General features: G+C 27.2%; 1 protein-coding gene across 2 annotated transcripts in view; it reads right to left on the minus strand.

Annotated features, from left to right (window-relative positions):
• The window catches only part of LOC111629076 (pleckstrin homology domain-containing family G member 5-like), a 150,860-nt gene that overhangs the window by 98,905 nt on the left and 34,486 nt on the right, over window positions 1-17,469 (minus strand). The window lies entirely within an intron of this gene.

Here is a 17,469-nt window from a genome sequence, read left to right on the forward strand (position 1 = left end):
TGTTTTTCATTTTTGACTCTTCCTCCCTGTGGGCATTAATTAAGAGGCACTATCTTTAAACCACACCCATTTTCAATTCAGTTAGGTCCACAATGGGCGACCGAGTGATGGGGGACAAGGCCCAAAAAACTTGGAATAGACCACATTTTTTCTGGGAAAATTCCTGGAGTTGCCTGATGACGGATCCCCAGAGATAGGCTGACGTCTTAATCGCATAGGCCATCCGTTCGTCAATTTTCATAAGTTTATTATAATTTATATAGTACATTGTATATAAAGTTCATTATAAAAATAATCATTTGAACTATCTTCATTGAATTTCATATCAAATAAAATTTATTTTTATAAAACAAACTCGTAAATTGATAGTTTTATTTACTTGAAATTCTGATAAATTACTGATTTTTATGTTATATTTATTTTATAAATTATGTAAATATTAAATGTTATAAAAATTTAAAAACTATTGTGTATGTAATGTAATGATAAATACAATTTAAATTATAAAAAGAATTGAATGTCAATAAAGAAAACACCAGATTTATTTATTTATATTGATATAAGGCATACCTTTCCACCAAATCATTCCTTATGTTTTATGCCACGATTGAATTTATTGGTTAAAAACTTAAATATTACTAATAACATAAATACATTAAAACATTAAGTAACAATATTGTGATAATTTGTATTAATTAAACGTGGTACAATCAAACAACTGGTATCAGTCTGCACACGAAATGATTCTCCTGACTACCTTAGCATAATCGATACTTGTAATCGGCTTATTCAACTAGTTGCTCCAATATAACATGGATTTAACTGTCATTAACCTACTTGTTCATGCTTTCCCAATGATAATTCATCTAAATTTATCAATAGCTTTAATTATTTATTGTTGCGACCTACAAAATTTTAACGCTTATTAAATGACGTAAAAACGAATAGAAATAACTGCTTTATTCATTTTAAAATTACACATTTTTCTAAAATGTCTTGTGAATTATATCATTTTCTTAATTCATTCATTAACGTCCTATAAAACAAGAATTTCTGTACTAAATATTAAGCTATTATTTAATATTTAATGAGCGATACTATGCTTAACTTGTATATAAGTTGCTGTGTAACTTGACATCTATGTTCTAACTCCAATAAGATAACTGAAAAATATCATATTTAAACATTGCTCGACATAATTTAAAACACTGATATATTTGAACATTTAATTTTAATCCAAAAAGTAATTATTTGAACGAATACTTTCAAAATTCCATAAGAGGATTACATTCAACTAATTAATATTCTATATAAAAAAATGTTTTGTATAGACAAATTCTAGACATAAAATTGTATTACGTCAATAAAATTTATAATCTAGAAAGGTTATTAAAGTTTATTAATTACGCTATTTTATATAAATTAAGATGTATTTAATTGCAGCTTTAAATATAATTTGAAATGAGTTTATTAACATTTTAATGATTCTTTAAGTGAAACGAAAACCAAAGACTATAACGTAAATATATAAAATAATTTTTTAAATATAAATAGTGATGTGTATAACAAATACTAGACGTATAGGTACTGTACTTCAGAACTCTGTTTGATCTCACCGTACAACATGGACGTGGGATACGTTTCGGGGTTTTTATCCCCTCCTCAGCCAACAATACATATCTTCAAGTTCTACCAAACTTATAGAAAATCTCAATGTAGGCCGATAAAATCGAAAAATACATAATGCATCCCAACGTCAATGTAGAGTGAGATACAATAAAGTGCCAGGAGATGTTAAAAAACACACCTATACAGTATTGTTGTAAAGTGTTGTCTATCTTATACGTGACCAAATATATTTAAATTATTAATTTACAGACATTAATTTTATAATTTAAATATATTTTGTCACGTATAAAAATATTTGAAACTAGGTTATTCATCTTAGAAAGAGTTCGTTCACACTCTTGTTTATCAATTTTACTTCTAATCTGTTGAGATGAGTTTCATACAATTAGCAGACTCATTAATAACGTTGATTAAACATTGTTAACTATTATTTAATGAAATTAGATTGAAATATGTGGAGAATGTTAATTTGTTTTGAAATCTTCAAATTTATTCAATATTTCTAAATAAATTTAATTTTAAAATAGAAAAGTAATGATTAATTTCCATTTTATTGAGACATTATGGTTAGTAAATTTATAGTATAATTTAATTAAACAGTTAATATAAATTAGAAAAATTTTATATCGTTTTTTAACGTGTATTTAGTATTATTTACTGTAATTTTTTTCAGAAATTTCAGGTGAAAAACACGACAGTGACAAGTAAGTTACGAACAAGTGTTGACGTTTGAAGAAAATTACAAAGTCAACTTNTTTTCTTTATCTTTAAATTATTTTATTTTGTAACATTAACCTATCTCAAAACTTTGAATCTTTCAAGTGTCGGAGATGTATGATTATTATTATTTCACTATAACTTCTGTATAAAATATTAGATAACGTTTCATATAATTTTTGAAAAATAATCGTAGAATATACAGTAGATTATATATATATTATACACTCTCTACTCAAATATATCATAATTTAATCAATACATTTATGGATATAAATATATTAAGTTTTAGTATTTAAAAGTAATATTTCTGTAATCAAATAAAAATATTCAACTAATTTAATAAGATAACCCACTTTTTCTTTATTTTAACTGCTTATATTTGGAATAATAAATATTCAACTCCAAAATGGTTATAGATTAAAACGGGGGTTATATTTATTAAATAACTTGTTATATCAAAACTATATTTAGCACAAAAGTTTGCTAAAGGGAAAATCATCTAAAACGTTTCATAAACATCGAATTTATGACGTTATACAATAATATTGACCTTAATTATAATAGTCTTCGTTTCACAATATCGTAAAATTGATGGTTGAAAACTTGAAATATTATCAGTCTTTGAATCATGTTTCACCTCAAATAAAATTAGAAAATTTAAATTAAATAAATAGATCTAATGCTAATCTAATATAGAGATACCATTTGTTTCCATTAACAATTTTAAAAAAACCCACATTTTCTTTGATCTGAGAGTTCTAGTCGATACTTGATTATTATTATTTAGTATTAAAACTTTAAAGTTAATCCCTGATGAAGTTAAATAGAGTGAATTAAAAAGTTTTAATAAAATAGTATTGGTGAATTGATATTTGTAAAAGAAACACGCAATTCAAAAAGTTCAATGAACCTTAAAGTAAGATCATTATAAAATTTTCATAAGATTAGCATCAAACGAGAGTTGCTTAATCCAAAGAAAACGAAGCGACCTTTACTTAAAGAAGATCGATCTTTCCGTTAATTGCCTGCTTGCATCTGTTTATATCATCAATTTGTCGAACGTTTATAATTGAATACCGATAAGGATTTAAAAGAATGCCATACGAAAATGTATTAATGATGTTTTCTTTAAAAGGGTGCAATTATTCATTTCATACGAATGTTTTTTCTTCTTCTTTCTTACACGATTTCGTGGTGCATTACAAACTTCTCAAGAATCATAAAGATCAATAATCTAAATTAATCCGTCGAAAAGTGAGATAACCTCGATCTTTCAAGAGTAGAGTTAGTATATAACAGTTTAATTTGAAATTTTCTCATGGTAGAGACAATAATAAGGGCGTAGACCTTACGTGAACCAATTTAAAAGAAAATATTACATCGACTGAATTACCTTCTTATAACAATTTTGATAACCTTTAATAACGGTTATTATTTTAAATACATTGTAATCCATAATAAATTGCTAGTAAAACTGTGTATTGATGTAACAGTCATGATCAAGAGATATAAGCCTACCTATTGTAGAATTACGATTTCTCACGCTATATTTTATATTTATATTAAAATGTACGATAAAATTTTTTACAGAATTTTCTATATATATTATTAAAAAATATATATCAATTATATATTTTAAATTTCTATAAATATAAGGCACGGCATCAATTATTTTTAATGACTACTATTCAATATTTTAAAATTAGTAAATAAAAAAAGTAATTTTTACTCTTAATCGAGTTTAATTTCAAACTTATATGTTAGAAAATTAAAAATTATCGATTGCATACCTATCGAAAAGTATGACCTTGGTTAAGTTTTGTCGAACATTCAAGAACAAGAAATACTCAAAGTCAGCATCTCCACCTACTTTCGATTCGTCCTTCAGTTAATCTAAAGTCTGGCACTTGCTCTTCTTTTTATCTGACGTCTTTCTATATCAGATATCCTTATGCCAAAGCTTACTAAATATACTTATTTATAATAATAACTAAATATTTATTCCTTCTTTCTGTTACACTACATCGTACATAGAACCATACATAAAATGTATTTTATTCATAACTATTGAATTTATTCTATATTTAGAAAATAGAGTTCAGGAATGTATAATTTATAAGTAAATCTCGTAGACTTCAAGAAACTTATTTAAACTATTTATTTTGATACGAAGTTCACATTCACCGATACATTATAATGGAAATTAAAATTTAATTCTAAAAAAAACATCTTGTGTGATGCATTTCCTATGATTTAAGATCCCAATGTACTTTAGAATCTAATTCACTGGCTTCACACAGACATTTTCTTCTTTCCCGAACTAATCCCATTTTAATGAGGGTTTTTTTCCCCGCTGTGAGAAGTTTGATCAATGATTTCAATAATTCTCACGCGTGAATACCCCACTATAAACTACCTGAACAGATAACTCGGTCACAACATTACATCCGTTACAATCGTTGACCGTAACAGTTCGTTTTAATGTAGTCAGGATGTGACAAATGACTCAAACATCATCTAAGCGTTACGGAATTAGTCGCGGCTAAAGTTATTTGTATAATTAATACAAAGAAATCAGTTTTTCTTTCTAAATTTTTCATGTATTAATATATAAAGATTAGTTTACGTGTATATGTATAACTCACAGTATATAAACAGTATACAACTCAGTATACAAGGGTTAAAAATAGCTTATTCACGCTTAGTATTTCTATTATTACACAAGCATATTTGTAGATGTAAAGCTTATAAATCGATTTTAATTCATTCTTTCGAGATGCGGGTAACAGGTTTATTTTTCAATATAAAAGTAAAACGAAACAACGCTTTAAAATATATTATCAAAAGTAGAACAAAGTTTATTTATATGTTTAATATTGAAGCTATTATTATTAGATAATACCAATATAATGCTGTTATTACGCAAAGTATTTTCATTTTTTTTTAGAAAATCGCATAACACAATCAATTTTTTTTTTGCTTTTAGCAATAATTTATATATGACATAAGGAACGTTCATTTACTTGTGATTTATATGTTTTATATTATATACTATTTTACAATATTTATATATGTGTATGCTGTAAAAATTTATATATGAATGAAACATGTTCAGTACATCGCAAATAGAAACTTTGCAATATAGAACGTCTGCATATGTACAGACATTGCATGTTATTTTATTATATAATATACAGTCTATATATTTTGTAATAAAACATTGCGAAACTCATATTAAATTTACTAAAAAAAGATATTATTTTATTGCATTATTTTTGTTATAAAAATTTCATGCAATCTTATATACTGACTATAAACTTTTTACAATAGAGAACAAGCAATAAAAATTAAACCCTTATGTAACTTTAATATACATTTTATGCTATTTTATTATTAATAAATTAAATTTTTATATACGTATTTGTTTTTTATAATAGCAAATTTAAAGGATAAAAAAATTGATATGTTCTCTACTAATAAATTTAAATAATAAATTTGAATAATTTTATTTATTTATTTATATCTGATAAATGAATTCTATTATTAATGAAGAATCAATAGCGAAATATTATTATCTTTATAAACGATATAACTTAAACTCTATTGCAGTTACGTTTTATATAATAAAATTTCAATTATGATTAATAATTTTAAAAGTTTTTAAAAGATATATAATTTATTATTTATGGTTTCAATTACTTTATCAAACTATGAATTTATTAACATATAATTTTATATAGCGATTTATAAATGTAGAAAAATTAGTGTTACCAATTGTATATCAATGGATAACAATATGACAAAATAAGATATGCAGTGACAGGTGTTACCGCTATTATCGTTATCATCAGATATTAAGCGAGTAATCATTAATAGTGTATTGTATCGCACCTTTTCTAAGTACTTTATTGTTAAATTTTATTATGATGAAAAGTACTCTTACACTATGCTTTTGTAATTGATAATTATATTATTGAGTGTTAATTTTTAAAAATATGAATTGTAAATAAGTAATATATCGTGTAAGAAATTTGTTAATAAATTTATTGAATATTTGGAAACTAAAAATTTACATTGGCGAATATTCTTATATTACTTAGAAAATTGTTTCGAAATGCAACAAATGGCTCGAAACTTATCACTTTTATGGTCATTTAAAGATATGAAAACTGTTTCTTACATAATATGAATTTTATTTTTACAACTTGGCATGTAGCTGTCGTCTGGCGTATCCAGACAATATCACCTTGTCAAACCATGTCTCTTGTGTATATCACAAATCAAAGCAGATGCTATACTCACCTCACATTGCCGTTTTTTTTAACCTACAGCGGATTCTAAATGTTGGCTTTTACAATGTAAATGGAGCGTGGAAATAAATCGTTTCGTTGTATTTACCACTTGAAAAACTTTACTAGTATTGGAATTTTACTTTTAATATTTTTAACGTTTAAAAAAAGCATATTTACGTATTAAATATCAATTAAATGATTTAATCGTATTAAAAGTCATGTGCAGTTTCGAGAATAAAAAGTTTTTTTAAAAGTACAGAGTTATAAAATTGTAAAATATAAATTATAATAAACTGTTCACCTTTAACTCTGGACCTTGATAAAGAGCTGATTACTGGAGAGGATTTAATGAAATCTTCATCATCTTCGTTCACCAAAGGAGTGCCTTCATCATCCCTACAACCAATGGAGGATTTACCCCAAAGTGCATTTTTGTGCTTTCTTTTGTTATACTGACTCCCTCCGAATCGGGACCACGAAACGAAACGTGGAGTCGGATTGGGAGTGAAATCCTCAGCCATGAGAATCAACATGGAACAGCTTTAATCACTTGATTCGAACGTGTTAGCTTGACCGAAATGTTTCCCCTCATAAATGATAAATTATTATCCTCATTCTTTTTTGCGTTTCGAAGGTATATTTTAAGCTTGAAAGACGAATTTTTCTTCAGATAGTAAAGAATGCACGCACTTTAACATTCATGCTGTGGAGCTTTACTTTCCCACTGTAAATGTCGTTACAAACCGAGGCGCCGCAACAGACAGAAGCACTTCGACGCAGACGGAACAAGGCAATGTTTAGAAGCGCCTGCGCTACCCCTCTGACGTCATGTTTGCGCAATTGGCCGTAAAGGTTGGTTGATCTTGAAAGTGGCATGAATGAAAGAAGCGGTCGACACTCCACCAACATCTTACACAATCTTCTCAATGCTCCCAATTAATATTTTATCCTCATACAATCGCTTTAAACTGAGATGCAACTAACAGATTATTTTTAGCAAAATTCGATTTATTTAAATATTCTTTTATATTTTATATTAAACAATAAATTCCGGAATTTTAATCCTCTCCGATATCTGTCCTTGTAAATATATATATAACTGAAATAAACTATTATGAAAATCATTGTATTCCAATGACGTGACTTGAGCTGACTCATCAAAATTTCCAAATAATTGCAGGAAAAATAGATATTTTCTATTGAAACCTTTTCCCCTTGATTCAACATAAAAATGATTTATAACATTTTTAATTATATATGTACTGTACGGTTTTATAAAAGAGAAAATTGTTTTGAATAAGTCATGAATGCTAAGAAGCCATACATAAAAATTTAAAGTCGATAGTTGATGGACAAATTCGAATAAAAATTGAAAAATAGATTATAAAATGGTATAAAAATCTGAAATTTTGTGAAGAAAATATTCAATACTGAAATCTTATATTTTCTTTTATTTCAAACATTTTATTTACAAAATTATAATCCTTTGAAAATTTTCTTACTGTTGTAATGTTTTAAAAGATAATCAGCTTAACCTATTCAAATAACATTTGAATTAATATTAAATAAACTACTGATTTTAATTCAAAGAAATTTCGAAGTATCAGTCGTATATGTTACTAATGTTTCAAAAACTTTGAATTCAAAATAATTAAAAAATATTTAAGTTCATTCAATTTAAAAGCCAATTAAAGTATATTGAAATGAAAACTTTAAAGTTGTAATAAATAGTTTCAGTAAATTTTTATAGTTTTTTTCCTTTCTGTTTTTCATTTTTGANAAGAATATCATGAAAAATTGCTGCCAGGAATTATGACAACCTCACGATAATTTTTTTTTTATTATTTAACGTTTTCAATAATAAAGACCACTACAAACAAGATTAACAAGAATTTAAATCTATTAAAAATATAAAAGTAAATTTAAAAAAAAGAAAAGTCAGATTCAAAATTTGATTACGAAAACTTTCGATAGAAAGAAAAAATCAAGCAATCGGCTTATTGTTTATATCAGCATTAACATAGATGAAAGCCAAGGCTACAGATAGAAAATGTCACCTGTAGTATCAATGTCAGTCGCTGAATGGCGTTCTTGTCATTTCTGTTATATCCTGACATCTAGTAGCAACAACGTTAAACGATTGTCGAATCTATCATTATTGCTCGTGAAATGGGTTCACTCGATTACCAGCTTATCATTAACACTTTTTGCTTCACAATTATAAATAATTAATGTTAAATTATACAAATATTTAAATACAATAAAGATACATTCATTTGAATCAATAATTTTGTTGAATTAATAAATGTAAAAATATTTTCTATATTTATAAATTTCGATAATTTGAATCGTTTTTAATAAGCATATGCATAGGAGCTATTGAAAGCCCTCTTGGGAGGCATCCCTTATCAGATTGCCCACGTGTTATGTTGCCGTATCCCACCGAACCCAACCAATCAATAGCCATAGATGAGTTTCTTACATTGTCCCTATCAGTTTTTGTCTTGTCAAAACTTTTAAGGACAATGTGGAATACCATACTGAAGGGGTTAATAACAGTAATAATAATTAAATTTTAAAAAAATCTTTAAAATAAAGTATTCGTAGAAATATGATCATTCTGAAACAACTTTCTAAAATGTTAAACTGTATTTAGTTAACTTCTTTACAGCGATTTCTGCTAATACATCGCTTTTCAATTATATTCATGTTTATTATTTTCGGCAATTGCCTTACTCTCAAGGGAATATTTGTTATTTACTTATTTATTCTTTTTATCTAACTTCTTTATTTAGTCCTAGCACTATAGCGCACTTAAATTCCAGTGTAAATATGTTTTTAGGCATTTATAAGCACTGGTAAGCGAAAAAAGACCATGATTCGCTTTAGTGGTCTGGAACGTAATCCGCCAAATCAACAGTCTATGTCTGTATTTTGTTTGTATATTTGTTATAAAGTGACATTCTTTACAATCTTAAAGTTGTTTGAAATTAAAATGAAAGTAATAGTTTCTGCTATTTCAAATTTTAGAATATGTTAAAAAGAAATACTTTTTTCCTCCCATCAAATGTACAATTTTTAAATATTAAGTTACATAAAATCTAGAAGTCTGATAAATTCTCAGTCGAGTAGTCTATACATTAGCAACGATGCTACCAAGTATCTTACATGGGATACAATGTATCTTATAACGGAAATTTAACCGGAAGTTGTCGATAGCTCTATAAAAATAACTTCCATTTTGTGGTAATGACAGTTGACTCTCTATGTATCATGCATTTAATCATTATGATACTGAGAGTCACAAGTGCACTCGATGTTATAGTATATAGAGTAACTATTAATTTATTAAATAGTAGGAAAAATTATATATCATTTTCTATTGTTCCCATTGATTGACGTTATAATCGGTAATGACGTCAATTAAGGTTGATTGTAACCTTTTTTTTGGTTATATACGCAATCTCCAGCAGATGGCGTTACGAAATAATATGGGAATTTCTATGGGAAAATTCATTTCAGAAAATTATGGAAAACTAAAACAGTAGAACCAAACACTTTTTTTGCATTAAGGCTCTATTTAATTCTTTTATTAACCTACCGTTCAAAATTTTGAAACTCGAATTCATTAATTTTCTGCGAATTTTTTACGATTTTAAAAATTTACAGAAAATTAGAGAATTCGTTTGTCAAAGTTTTGAACGGTAGGTTAATAAAAGAATGAAATAGGAAACTAATTCAAAAAACCCCAAAACTGTTCTATCTATTTAGACATATCAGAAGTAATGAGTAATCTGAATGAAACCAGATTATATCTAGCTATTATCACATAATAAAGTATAAAATAAATTCAACTGCGAGACTGGAGTTAGAACTGGAATATTTTGGAACGTTACTTCGAATGATAGATGAATCAAAAGAGGGAAACGTATTTTGCATATTTTGCAATATTTTGAGGAAGAAACATTTGAAATATACAGAAAAGGCTGCGTTGCTTCACACTTTCAGAAATTTTGAGCGATGTAACTCGATCTGTTGTATAAATTTGTACCGAACTGATGCGTATGTTTAGTGACTCAGGCTGAAATTACTCGATGTGCAATTTAATGAACGTTCTCGTCACCGATTCTAATCTTTTTTTAGAATAAATAAACCGGATGTAATGCCTCCACCAGCGGATTTATAGATGTGGTCGAATAGATTTGATAGCAGAACAAAGTTTTGGTTTAACAAAATGCGATAAAGTGATATATTTATTGGGATTCATCAATCACTTGTACCGTCTCGTGCTATTTCTGTAGTTGTGACGTTATTGCTGTGTGACATAAATAAGTGAAGACAGACAGGTGGCGTTTGACACCTTAGCAGATTGTTTCAATCACGTATTTTATGACAGAAGAGGCGGAACAGATGTCAAAAGATGTACTTCAATGACCGGATGACATCTTTAATCGATGTTATAAAACTAATTGAAACGAAATAAAAGAAAAAAAATATTCGATTATGAGTATAATTATATGCTTCGATTTTGATGCCATCTGTTGTTCTAAAATAATAACTTCGCTCATATAGAAAAGATGGCAAGACTATTAATCGATACCTGTCGTTAGTGCTACCATCTAGCGAATTGAATTTTCATTAGTGACAACTATTATATATGTTTCTAAATCAAAAATTTTAAATTACTTTAATAATAAAAATAATTTTAAAATAAGAAAAATAAATAAAAATTTAAAATTAAATTAGTTTTAATTTAATTTGNAAGTTACATAAAATCTAGAAGTCTGATAAATTCTCAGTCGAGTAGTCTATACATTAGCAACGATGCTACCAAGTATCTTACATGGGATACAATGTATCTTATAACGGAAATTTAACCGGAAGTTGTCGATAGCTCTATAAAAATAACTTCCATTTTGTGGTAATGACAGTTGACTCTCTATGTATCATGCATTTAATCATTATGATACTGAGAGTCACAAGTGCACTCGATGTTATAGTATATAGAGTAACTATTAATTTATTAAATAGTAGGAAAAATTATATATCATTTTCTATTGTTCCCATTGATTGACGTTATAATCGGTAATGACGTGAATTAAGGTTGATTGTAACCTTTTTTTTGGTTATATACGCAATCTCCAGCAGATGGCGTTACGAAATAATATGGGAATTTCTATGGGAAAATTCATTTCAGAAAATTATGGAAAACTAAAACAGTAGAACCAAACACTTTTTTTGCATTAAGGCTCTATTTAATTCTTTTATTAACCTACCGTTCAAAATTTTGAAACTCGAATTCATTAATTTTCTGCGAATTTTTTACGATTTTATAAATTTACAGAAAATTAGAGAATTCGTTTGTCAAAGTTTTGAACGGTAGGTTAATAAAAGAATGAAATAGGAAACTAATTCAAAAAACCCCAAAACTGTTCTATCTATTTAGACATATCAGAAGTAATGAGTAATCTGAATGAAACCAGATTATATCTAGCTATATCTTCATGATAGAATGCACGAAGATTGTCTTTACAAACTAAATTCATCACTCTACACTCCAATAAAGCTATTGGTAAATTTAATTTGGAATTTTTTTTAAAATTATTCAAATTTTTCTTAAGTTTTAGCCTCTACGTTTTAACCGGATTCGAATCTGAACTCCTCAGATCGTTACGCAAATGAATTGATGTTCAAATATTGTTTTTGCTTTCCTGCGAAATTCGGATGACCATCACTTTAAATTAACGTAAATATTAAACGACTAAAAAGTTATTACTTCTATTAAAAAATTATTTTTGGGCTGAAATTTGAAAAAATTTCACCCCAAAAATAATTTTTTTTCAGAACGGTGTTAGATAGATAAAATTCAAGACCGGATATGGAAAGCTTAGGGGGCAGAAGACCCCTATTAACTATATAGGAACCCCCGGTCTAGACTGGAAGTCACGTGATTTCAATTCAAAAATTTCTCCCTGGATGCCGTTACATAGGTAATTGGCATAACTCTTTTGTTATAAGGAAAAGTGTGATGTAAAGGGGCAAGACACCGCTAATTTGAGATAGAAAACATATTTTAAATTAAATAAATTAAGAATATCATGAAAAATTGCTGCCAGGAATTATGACAACCTCACGATAATTTTTTTTTATTATTTAACGTTTTCAATAATAAAGACCACTACATGTTATTCACAATTTACATAAATTCTAGAAAATAAAGAATTTTAATTAATATAAATGCGATAAATTCGAAATGTTCATATAATAAATATAATGAGAGACATGAGTATACATTAATATAACACATAATACATTACATATATTATAAAGTACACATTATTATTAAAATGTAGTACAGGTATGCGGCACTTAACGACGTTCCGTTTAACGACAGATCTCATAACATACGATTAGAAGCTGTCCATAAATTATGTACCAAAGATATGAGTAGGTGGGTATGTAGGTAATTGTACGACGTGTTACAAAAGAGTGGGGGTGTTTATAAAAAGTTACGCAATCCTTGTATAATATATAGAATGATTCCTTTTTATTTCTGGAATGTTACATAGTAAATTCTACTGTTTATGTCTTGTTATACATATAATTAATAAAATAATGTAATCTTTACTTTTGTGTATTGTTCCTTAGTACATTTAAGGGGATCGTGGAGGATATATGCGCTACGTAATTTTGGGAGTGAGTATGTCAAACAGAGTTACAGAACATTATAGGGGGATAATATAGCACTCTAGTTGAAAAGTGTAAAAATAGCTAGGGGCCTTGTACATTGGAGCATTTGGGGCATGTACTCCCTTTTTCGTTTGTGTTACCTTTCTCCTTATCCCCAAGGGCGCCATAAATTTCATTATCAATATAAATAACAAAAAATTCATGACATCTGGCCAACCTATTCTGCAAATATAAAAGAAACCAATGAACGATATCTGTCCATTGTCCCACGCAGCTATTTTTATGCAGTTATTTGTTCGTCGTATATTGACCAAAATCACATTCCTTTTTCTGAAGGATAAATTAGTCTCGAGTGCAACCACCGCCACCTTATGGGAGCGCTGATCCGACGTTGAATCATAGTTTGAAGCTTCTTGCATAATCTTCGATGCCCTTTTTTATAGTTTGCCCCTTTTCTATAGTTCTGCGGACGCCATTGAAAGTAGCGTCACTTAATTTACGAACGATCCCTTATAATGGAGATGAAAAATTTGTAGCCCTTTTTACCTTTCTATGTTTAGGTATATTCAGGTACATTAATACTTATTTTGTTGCAGTTGTGTTGCACATAAGTTATCAAATAAGGTTTGTCTAAATCAGTGTTTCTCAACGGGAGCGATATCGCCCCCATGTGGGCGTTTTTCCATGTTGAGGGGGCGATTAGTAACAATTTATATTTTGGGGGCGAAAAACAATTTCCTGGGTGATATAGTAAAACATTATATTAAGAATAATTAGATATTTTATTCGTTATATCGTACAATAATTAAACAAATAACATTATACTAGTCACTAGTCTATTCAATGCAGTACGAATTTGGCGTTAGCCTTGGCCCTCGGCATCGGAATTTTGAAGTGAAGGGGGAGATACTACGTAACGGTTTTATTGAAGGGGACGATACTACGTTGAAGGGGGAGACGATTCATTCGAGGTTGAGAAACACTGGTCTAAATGATGTTCGCTTAACGAGGTATTTTTCGGAATGTATCCCTGTCATTAAGTTGCACAAACCTGTATATTTATTTCATTTGATATTTATAAAGTACACATTTCACATAACTAATTTTTGATGAATGTTACTTTAATTATTATTATTCAAAAATGTATGCTTATGTAAAACAGGATATAAAATTTTAATATTTCTTAAAATATAAATAAAATTTGAAATTTAAACTATAAAAAAATGTAAAAATTTACTTGGTAAAATATATTTCTTGTAAATAATGAAATGCACTAACACTTACTGTATGCAAAAGTTTTATTATGAGAAATAGTTATACTAAAATGCGATGCTATTTATATGCAAAAAAAGACAGATATATTTGAAAGGAACACTTCATTCGGCCTCCCACCACGCCAACAAAACGTATTTCACTAAAATAGCATCACTTACCAACTAAATAATTAACTGAGGACGAGTTATATATTCCGGTATACTTATTATACTTGACACGTCCTTTCACTATAATAACAAAATTCAATATAGACATTTGAATCGCCTTTCTATTATACTAACTCGAGGTATTATGATTCACTCTTTAATCAATTTTTAAGCCGCATTTAGTGAAGATTAATTTTTTGTTAGAATGATTGAAGGGCAAATAAAACATTCCATTCAAATATATCTCTAATCTACTTTGTATCACATTCTAATTTACTATTTTTATGCTCGAATTTTTGCATAATTTAAATATATGCACATGTACATAACCTTGAACTTTGTACTAGAATATCTATTGTTTGTATACAAGGTATTTAATGCTTTATTTTGTTGAATTTATAATTTATTCGTGAGAGACTACCACACATTTCTCACTTACTCTAAACATTAAACAAATTTAAGTAATGTAATTATTATTTCTTTGTTATAGTTTAATCATATGAATTATTGTAATTTTAAAAATAAAATAATTATAAATTATATTTTAACGAGTAGATTTATCTAATTTCTTTCCAGTTAAAAAAACTTTTCAATATTTTTAGAAGAATAAAATATAACAAGTATATAACACATAACGAAGACTATAACATGAGATAAATCAATTTAAATTAATATATTTATAAAAAAATTAAAGAAATGTGTAATTTCACAATGAAGTTGATATAAAATAATTTATGGATATTCTACGTTAATGTTTTTATTTCAACAAAAATATTCTTTTAAATCGTTTATTTGATTATTTAAATTTTTTATTTTATTGATCAATAAATTTTAATATATATATATTTTGAAATTTATGTAAATATTTGTTACCGTATTGCAATTTTCTCCGTTCGTTTCTTTGTAATTATTGAATTTCTCTACTAAATTTAAATTCTTTGTTTATAGCAATTTTTCCTTCTCTTAATGAATTTCTCTAGAATTTATGTCAATATTAGATTTTAAAAATAAAATAAGATTACATCTGAATAGAGTTACAGATAAAAGACAAAAATTTAATAGATTTATTTAAAATAATTTTAAAAATCTTTAAAGCTAAACTTATTTTAATAATTAATTTATATCTGTAATATTTATTAGGTATACTCCATGCAACTATTTTATTTGCATGTTTTAATTTATAAATTTACTTATTAAAATAACTTAATAAGTTGAAGAAATCTGTCAGTGTCAAGTTTTAATTTTATCAATTATTAATATATACATTTTAATTATGACATCATTTATGACTCAATAAACATGATTATTTCTTCCTGTTTAAGGTATATTTTTTATCTATGGAAAATAAATAATAATTTTGTTGGTTTAGTTTGATGGAAGAGGGTAACGCAACACGTGGATGAACTGCCAAGGGGGGTGTCTTCCAGGAGGGCTTTTTAAGGGGAACTGACACTGATTAAGGTGTTAGACATGTACAAAAAAAACCGGAAAACTCCACGTGGTCAGCACAATTGGTCAGGTGCGAACCTGCTACCAGTGTTCAATAGTTTTATGCACTACACAAAAATGGAAAAGTCGATCCGTTCGATGATGAACGACTGTAGAATGGAAATTTATGGAAAATATACAGAGCCAGATAAAGATTATGGTGGTTTTTAAAGAAATAGGTCTATTTAAAGCTTATAATATTCAATTAGTAAAAAATATATTATATTAAAAGTGTAATAATTTATGAATGTTTATTACGAAAATTTTGAAAAAATTAATAACTAAACTTAACATTTTTGTAAATTTTCATCTAATGGAGATTATTATTATTAATTAAAGACAGTCTGCCCAAAAAGGGGCCACCATTTATTTTTCGTGTTCCAGACTTCACATTCACGGCGACAGACCTTCCTTTATAGGCTACATGCCGCCAGAATTTAAAAACAGTCCTTTAAAAAACACAATTACATCCAATTAAAAAAACTTTTTAAAAAAGGAACTGGTGTTACACAGAAATCTTGCTTTCCATTCTTCTTATGGGGTGTTTCTACTTTTATCTACTGGAATAAGCGCTGGAAAATGCAGATTTCGGAAACTTAACATAATATTAACTTAACATAATATAAACTTAATATAAACTTAACATAATATTATGGTATTATTGTATTTGCTCTAAAGGATGGAATAAAAATGAGTAGATATTAAGTTCTGTTAGTTAAAAATGTTGCAAGATAAACGAATAAATTAATTAGTTTTGCATTTATAGAAACAAGAAATGTGTTTTATTTTACAAAAATATCATAAGAGAACTTCAAGTCAAGGATACATGAAAACACATAAATGTATATATAGTTAGAAAGCACGATATTTATCATGGAAAACGATAATATATAGCAGAGTTGAATGCTCTTTATCAAAATATACCTTTTGAGATATCATATATTTGTTTTTCTCTCCGGAAGAGTGGTGTCTTATTTATATAAAGAAAAATCCAATATCCTATCGTGTATACAAAATAAAGAATATATTAAGATGATATTTGGAACTAACGAAAAGAAAGATTGTGATGTTTCCAAGTTATCCAACGCGATTAGTATAATGTATTTTTTTTTTTTTTTTTTTTGCAGATTTACGATATTATCTTTACAAATTATGTAAATATGATTGTTTCCAGAAATATTATTTTAGTGATAAATGCTATCCGAATAAAGAAAGATGGAAGAGGAAAT

This window comes from Centruroides sculpturatus, unplaced genomic scaffold (assembly GCF_000671375.1).
Source record: "Centruroides sculpturatus isolate CEXI.00-Female unplaced genomic scaffold, Cexi_2.0 scaffold538, whole genome shotgun sequence".
NCBI classification, from domain to species: domain Eukaryota; kingdom Metazoa; phylum Arthropoda; class Arachnida; order Scorpiones; family Buthidae; genus Centruroides; species Centruroides sculpturatus.